Source organism: Nematolebias whitei, chromosome 4 (assembly GCF_014905685.2).
Source record: "Nematolebias whitei isolate Nwh7 chromosome 4, NemWhi1, whole genome shotgun sequence".
Classification (NCBI taxonomy): domain Eukaryota; kingdom Metazoa; phylum Chordata; class Actinopteri; order Cyprinodontiformes; family Rivulidae; genus Nematolebias; species Nematolebias whitei.
The window spans coordinates 19,936,277-19,945,008 of NC_056501.1; the positions used below are offsets into that span (position 1 = coordinate 19,936,277).

Sequence of the window (8,732 nt, forward strand, 5' to 3'; positions counted from 1 at the left end):
ATATATATATATATATATATATATATATATATATGTTTATTTTTTTTAGATTATCACTATAAACAAGACTAAACTTTTTTTCTTGTGAGTGATTCAGTTGTAGCACTTTTTACGTTTTATTTATTTTGGTAACACTATGTCCACATGCTGCTGAACTTTCCAGACAAAAACCTAACAAAGTTAAGTCAGGTACTCTAATAACAGACAAAAAAAAGATAAATATAAAAAAAATAAACTTGTTGAAACGTTTCATCTTTAATCCAAAAGACTTTGTCAGTCTGAGGAGCAGCAATAAACTCAGTCTTATAAATAGCACCTTCTCATAGTGGGTCAACCAATTTGTTGATGATATCCAGAACTAGCTGTTCACAAGATAAAGGAGGACCATCAGCCTAACAATTGGTCTTTAGTGCCCTGATAGGCGCTTGCTATTCGCAGAGAGCTGAGTGATACTAGCTAAGACAGTCTTTTGGATAAAAGACAAAACGTTTCAACAAGTTTTTAATTATTTTTTAATATATATTTTTTAATCCGTCCAGATGATCTGACTTTACTTTGTTAGATTTTTTCCACCTGGATTATTGAGCATGCATCAGGATCTCCACATAAAAGCAGTTAAGAAGAGTGCTCTGTGCAAACCGCAACAATAAAATAGGAAACGATCAGAAATTACACTTTAGTTTCATTGTCAATCAAAAAGACTACTCTGCAGAGGAACTGGCTAAAACTTTACAAAAAGTTACCCATTTAAAAACATTGCTGTCCAGTAATTAGCATTTATTAGATAAATGGTCTACACCAGGCGGTACGGTGGTTCAGTTGGCAGAGCTGTTGTATTACAGTGAGGAGGTTGCCAGGTTGTATCCTGGCGAGCCTCACAACCCTGAAAGGAAATAAAGAAGCTGGTAAAGATAGAGGATGGACGGTCTATCCCAAGTTCTACTCGGAGTCACCATTTAATGTATTTATGTGTGTATGGAAATAGTTCCTTGGGTTCAGTAGTGAATTAGTGCCCACAAGCCTTATTGTGCAAGTAATGATTTGCAGGCATGGATTAAACTCCTTGAAGCAAAACTGAGCCAAACATTTCCATTTTGGATGGTAATGGAGGAGAGACCCAATCACTCTGTCAACCACAATTGACTGATTTAGTTTTAATTATCTAACAGAGACTGTTCATCTTTGATCATCTGTCAATCACACTTTTTCATAACTTTTTCTCAGTACAATTCTCCACTTTGCTCATCGAAATGCTGTTGATGCACTGAACGATCACGATGTTTCCAGACAGGTCATCAGCCTGTGGTCTCCCATATGCCTCTAGTGCTTCAGATGTTGCTACAGTCACTTTTTGGCAGCAGACATAGCGTTCAAAGCGACTAACCTCCCTGGACTTTCTAAATCATTACAAGTCCCCTGCTCATTTCTGTAACTTTGCCAACGTCATTGTAAAGTATCCATATCCAGTTCAGTTCACCTGTTTAAACAGCCACTTTGCACAGGGATACACTATAAACCTGGAATCTCAGTTTCTTTTTCATTTATCTGCTACAGACTTGGTATAAAAATGCATTTCCTTTTAGTTCCACGTTAAAAAGAAGCCGATAAAGTCTTTCCTTCATAGTAAAACAGGCTGATCTTCTGAGTTTGAAGATAATTTTCAGTAACTTCTTTGGTTCCTTTTCACTTCTTTAGTCCAGTATATTTGTCCTCATCTTGATCAGGGGAGCTTTTATAAAAGTACTTCCCTCTACAGCAGAACACTTCAGCTATTCAAAATCCTTTTTTTTTTGTTTTGTTTTTGCATCTGTGGCCCAGAAAGGTGGCTGCGGCGTTTGCATTTTAAAGCCACCAGAAACACTTTTTGCGCAGTTTCTTGACACGTGCTTTGGTGCTGGGGCGACTGCAGGAAGAAGGAGCCGTCGTGGGCTTGGTCAGAGTTGGCGCAGGCACATCATATTCGCCATCAATGGCTTCCATCACCCCCTGGAAGCGTCCCTCCTGCTGTCGAAAATCATGTTCCACACTGGAAAGGACAGATTGAGAACAGTTGAAGAGCAAGGAGGCAAAAATATATGTAAAAAATAGTCTGAGCATATTAGAGACTGGGTTGTTGTAAAGTCATTTATGTTGAATAGCTCATTTCTTACTGACAAGGAAATTACATTTTGGAGATGGAAAGAGAGAAAATGAACAGGGTGATGATGAGAAAAGAGAGAAGTATAGAAAAGTGTACGATGAGATGCCCTAAAGGGAGGTTTATATATGCTTAATGCATTTAAAATCATTTTGTGCTTTTAACTTAAAACGTATACCTTCCACACACACATGCACACACACTTTCACACAGACCTCAACTTAGCACTCATTTCACATCCTGTGTATTCTTCTGCACTTCATGCACCAGTAGATCACAGACTGGTGGGATGAGAGGAGCAGGAGGAGAATGAAAAGGAGAGCTGAAAAAAAAGAGAAGACGGGCATTTCCACAATGGAGGAGCTTTAGGAAGACTTTTCTTGCTCTTCAATGTTCAAAGCAGAACTTCTTGGCTTTCTTTTTCTACGCTCTTATTTCACCTCCGGACTCTCATGCGCTCTTTTTTCGCTGTAGTTCTCATTGCTGCAAGTCATACACTGTCTTCTCACTCCATTTAGGTAGCGATGTGTTTGTGCATGTGCGTGGGTTTGTGCTGAGCTGGATTAAAGGGGTGGAGCTGAATAAGGCTTGGCATCTGGAGGTAATGAGGCACATGATGAGGCAAGGAAAGCAGATGCAACTACCCGTCCTTCCCTCCTCCAATATCCCAACATTCCAGCATGCACACAGGCATGCATAAGCACAGTGTAAGCATAGATTTGTTACTCTACAAGTGTCTCCAACGGCAGGCCCACAGCTAAGGAGGGACAAGAGATGCTGTGGGATTTTTGACAGGGGAAACAAGAAAACATTTGAGATGTAATGCTGGATAAATGAAATGGAGCAAATAGGTCACTGCAGAATAAAGTAGAGAAAAAAAATGTAGAAGGAAGCGGGCTAACAGAGATATTGACAAGAGAGACCTGTTGGCTCCTTGGTTGAAAACAAGCAGTGATGGATTGAGTACAAGAATGAGAGCAGAAGTGAAAGTTAAAGCTCTGCTGGGCACGGAGGAAGCAAGATGGCTTTCATAAATGAATGAAACAGAGGACGTTCACGTACCATTCACAAACAAAGCCACTCCACACACTATAAGAAAAGAAAAAGTGCAGCACCCATCCTACATTTAATCTATTTCTAGTTTCCCATGTTTCAAAATTGATGTTTTTTCATTGCCAGGTTTCTCTTTACCCTCATGTTTCAGTGTCTCTATGCTTCTGTCCTACTACTTCTGCTCCTCTTCACTGTTGTTTGTGATTTTAAAACACAATCAAGGTAAACTGATACTCATAATTTGTACTGAACATTGTCTCATTTAAGATAACATTAATAAACAATGCTTTCCTGCATGTGAAAGACTGGCACCTTTAAAGTAAATATTAAATTGATTCAAAAAGTATAGTTGAAACTGTCAGAGCTCTCACATGAGTGCGGTATATAAATTACAGTTTGTAGTTAATTTAGTATAAACATGCATAGGCGTGGTATTTGTCTGCATGGATAAGTTACATAGTCCATGCATTTATCTATTTTATTTTATTTTTTAGATGAATAAAGCAAGATAAACCTTCGAGTGGTGGGTTTGCAGACATGTCTATGTTACACGTGAGAGAGAAAACAAGATGTGTCTAACACTCTTCTCCATCGATGTCCATCATCACAAAGATTCATTAAAGCTGACAACAGCAAGGCTCTTTCGGGCTGCCAGCCCCTCCATCACTCCCTTTTTTCACCACAAATCATTGGGATGGATGTTTCATTCTCACACATAATTCATCATCTGCTTCAAAGTTTTTCTCCAGATTACCTCCACTTTTTTTTTTTTTTTTTACCCAGAATCCTGATTAATTAGATTAGAATTTTATTGTCAAGTCAAAAAACTGGAGTGCTTGTTTTTCTCACTATATATTTTTCTCAAAATAAGACTTATTTCTACATTTTAAAGTAAGATAACACAGAAGAGCACACATTGCAATAAAATAAACAATGTGGACGAATGTACAATTTTCTTCTTCTTTTCTCCAAACAATAAAAACATTTCAATTTGTGTGAAAGCCATATGTTAATATGAGGAAGTATACTGTGTTCATGAAAGTTGTCAGAGCAGCTGATTAAAGCACTGTTCTCTTTTTGCTAGATTAATTAGCGTGTGTGAACATGCATTATATTAGTGTACCCAAGATAAAAATTAAACAAATAGTGAAAGGAGGGTAGAAAACATGTTCTTTAAAATGAGGAGACGATGATAGAGGGCTGTGAATATGAATGAGATGTAAGAATACTGTAGAAGATGACTCTGTGTATTAACATGCATGTTTGCATACACTTCAGTCTTCACTTCTCAAACAAGACAAGACGTATTAGTTATTCATGACTTGTAAATATTCAGTTTTTGTCTTCTTGACTTGTAGTTTGTAGGTTCAGAACATGTAGTGGTTTTCTGAAAGCCATTCCTCCCTTTATAATTAAAATAATCAGCATGTTTACAGTTTATGGAAAAGCTTCAGAATGAATTTGCGCAGTAAAGCTTTTTACGTTTTTCTATTTCCAGTAAACTGTTGTGTAATTCACATTCCAGTCTTGTCTCCAACAATTACTTGCATTATGGATATGTGGCTTCAAATGTTCAAATGAAAATCTTACGGTGGCTGACGTGCAAACATGTTGCAGCCTTTTGGAGCAAGAAGCAAAGTTCCAGTCAGACAGCAGTCAAACAAGTCCAAAATGGTGCTTTTAAAAACCAGTAACCATTCATTTGTTCTCATTTACTGATCACAAAAATGACCAACAAAAAAGAAGTATAAAAATCCAAACACCTACTATAAAAGATTAAATATTCATTGTCTTATTTTATGCCTAACTGGACATTGCTTCTAAAATCACTGTATGTGAATAAAATAATATTTATTTTAATATTTCACTGTTAGTACGCATGGATCACTTCAGATCATACACAAATTAATACGTTGCCAAGTATTGCTTCCCTCCTGATGCTCATTATCACACAATGGCAAGACGGATTCTGCCCTAACAGCTGCTGTTTTAAATGTGCTTTATAAATAAATTTGACTTGATTTGTGTTAATTAAGATGGAGTGGAGTAAAGAATGTGATGGAGAGAAAGTTAGAGTCTGGTGCAAAGACAGAAGAAAGGAACAAGCGTATACACAAATATGAGAAGTAGACACAAAGGTAGCTATCAAAGTTAAAGAAAATTGGACAAGAAAAAGTCCTGCAAAGTGCATCTGTTTCTTCCTCAGGGATACAGAGAAGTAAGATAAAGTGGGGATTGATAGAGACAGAGATAGTTTATGAATCCTAAAGGGAATGGAGATCTGCAAGAGAGATTTGTCTTCGGAAACGAGCTGAATTTGCTTCAAGCCTGCCTTTGGTCTGCAAATACAATGGTACTATTTTTTAGTCTCTTTGAAGAGGTCAGATAAAAAAACTGCATTTATGGCTTCTGTGAGCGTTGCAGACAAAGTAAAGAGTTTTGGACACTTGTTGGACTTGAGGCAGAGGGGATTCTAAATGTGTTGCCTTTGAAGCATGAAAAACGTTTGTAATATTAAAACAGATTTTTTTTAAAGACGTGTTGTTCTGTTGACAAATGGAACTCCAATTATTTATTCAGGTCATTCACGCAAGAGATATAGCAGGAAAAGATGCAGCATCTAGATGCAAAAATAATTAGTTTGTTTGCAAAAAACTTTCTGTTATGTGTGAATAACTTGTGGATGAAGCATCCTCTAGTCTGTAAGTAACTGCTTGTTTTTTGCTTTGTTGAATCGCTCCTGGGTTTTTTGGACGTTTTAGCCCAACAATCCATCAGAGAGGAGATAAAAAGGTGAATACTGCTCGGTAACTTTGAGAATAAAAGATCTGAAGACAAGGTGATAAAACCTGAAAACCAAAACAATCAGAAACATTTAGGGACAAGAGAACAGTGCATTGCACATGTATCAGTGGGAGTTTTCACACATTACCTGTAAATGATGCAGGCGGTCTTCTGGCAGGTGGGACAGTTGTTTATGTCTTGACCAGTCCTGTATGAGCTGCGACTGCAGAAACAATAAACGCAAACATTCACACACCCGGACAATAGAAGTTTGAACAGAAATTTGGATTATAATCCAAACTGCTTGCCTCATTTTAATGCAGTGCTTTCTATTGTTCCTGAATTTTAAATACTTAAAATGAGTTTGGAAGTTCCCTTTATGTTTATTATTTGCTCGCACTGCTAATATTGAATTATGCATAAATTCTGTTTATGATTTTTATTCCCAACTAAGTCAAATATATGGCAGTTTTTTTCAGTTTTGCAGTCTTTGTTGCTGCTGTCACAACTATTATTGCTTCCTCTGCTAACCCATACTTTATAGAATAATCATATCTGAGCCGTCAAACCGCACAAATGTGATTGTGATGTTAAATACAAAATTTGCTTCTAATCAGGTATATTTCGGACATTGTGCCTGTATATACAGTAACTGGCTACAACCAGCAAGGTCAAATCAATATTTGCATCAAGTATATGGACATAGTGTAGTAAAAATAAATAAATAAATCAATAAAAATCACATTTAATAATAATACAAGTCAAAGTTCCGTTCACACAGAGTCAATTTAGTTTCATGTTATAATATGTCATTTAATATGATTACATTCAGTTCAAATATAATATTAATTTAATTCAGTTAATATAATAAACAATCTAATTTTAAAACAGTTGAGATAATTCAACCGTTGAATCAGGTGTTAGAGCAGGGAAACAAGTAAAACATGCAGGATAGCGGGCCTTGGGGTCCAGGATTGGACACCCCTACTTTATTGTTTGCATCTTAATAAGGCTGAAGCCCCTAAACAGCAGTATTCAGTCATTTTTGGACATAAAACCAGCACAGTAAGAGTACATTTTAATCACGGTCTCTTTAAAGCACTGCTAGTTTGACGCAATGCTCAAAATAAATATATGTGCTGCAATTTCAGAGTTCCCAGAAAAAGTAACATTTCTGAACATGGTCCATTGATTGCACTCATTTGATTTTGTTTACTCACAGCAGTGGAGCTAAAGACATAACACAATCATTATAGCAGCAGTGAAACTGATATTTTAGTTTTTAGATTAAAAAAATAAATCTTCATAATTATTGTTACACAAACAATACTACAGCGCTAAATAGAATGCAAAATAGCTAAACACGTAATAACTATCACATAATTAAAAGGCTTTGCTTGGCCTTTTATTGAACTGTTTAAATAAATGTTCTATGTTGATAAAACTGTATCTTAATTTCTCTCATGCAGAGAAACCGCATGAGTGCTTCACTCATTTTGTCTCCCACTAATCTTTATCACAGACAAAAGCAACAACAAAGACAAGTGTTGCTTAAGGAAAACAAAATAGCAACAACCTTTTAGCTCAGCTGCTGCTTTTATCACAGCAGCCCACTTGGAGTACTTTCATTTCTGGCTCAGCCACAGATACACGCTGTCTGTCTAAAGAGAGGCTTCTTCTCGCTCTTTTATGTCTTTCTATCTTTCAGTTTCTCTTTTTATCTCGCCCTTTCACTTTTCTCAGTCACTCAGCGTGAAACACAAGTCTTCTGCCAAAACGCCTACACCCACAGACACGCCCCAAAGGATGAAGACGTGGTATCAGACCGGGCAGAACAGCTTCAACGTTAAGTTCAGGAGTCGTCTTGTGCATCTTTATCGTTAATTGTAGGATAATCTGGATTAGTCTTGAGCAAGAGACATCTGTTTACCCCAGACACAACAAAGACGAATTAAAAAAGTAAAATCTTGCTGAGAGATGAAGATGTACTAGCTTCATCAGTTTGATGATGCTTTGGCAACTAAGAAAATGTGATGTCAACATTTGAAGGCGCTATATAGAAAGATGTAGAAAGTTAAAAGAAAGAAAGAAAGTGCTGACTTTAAAGATACACTTCATTAAGATATTTTGTCTCCAGTTACAAGCTTCTTTCAGTCCCTTGTTGCAGATTGAAGAGGGGGAATTTGAAATATCCCTGTCCATCCACCTATCCCTTTTGTGAGCTGATCATTTGAAAAAAAAAAAATAAGTGAGGTGCCAACTTAAATTTTGGCGTGTAGCAGCATCTAGACATTTCATTTTTTTCCATTTACCTTTATTTATCCAGGTAGTCTCATTGAGCCACGAGAACTCATTTTCAAGAGAGACCTGTTTAGGGAGCAGATGGTGGAGGTTGAGGGCCTTGCTCAGGGGCCCAGAGTGGGGTGAATGAGGGTGGAGGGAGGTGTGAGTGTTTCACCTTTTCCACCCACATTTTATGTTGATGGTACTGGGAGGTGAACCTGCAACTCTCCGATCACAAACCCATCTTCTAACCTCTGCGCCACCACTCCCCCAATAGACATAATAAAGGTCATAATCAAAACTGGGTTACCTAGTTACGCAACAAGTGGGCCACTGCCATTTATATATGCAGTAGTCCCAGTAGTACTTGTACCTCCGTAGTACAAGTATTAAGTAGTAGTTTATATATATATATACATATATATATACACATATATATATATATATATACATATATATGTATATACATATATAT

At 36.9% G+C, this 8,732-nt stretch overlaps 1 protein-coding gene across 1 annotated transcript in view; it reads left to right on the forward strand.

The window, feature by feature from the left end:
- Window positions 1-8,732, forward strand: part of LOC119408457 (dedicator of cytokinesis protein 2-like) — a 135,494-nt gene that overhangs the window by 58,218 nt on the left and 68,544 nt on the right. The gene's annotated exons all lie outside the window — the stretch shown is intronic.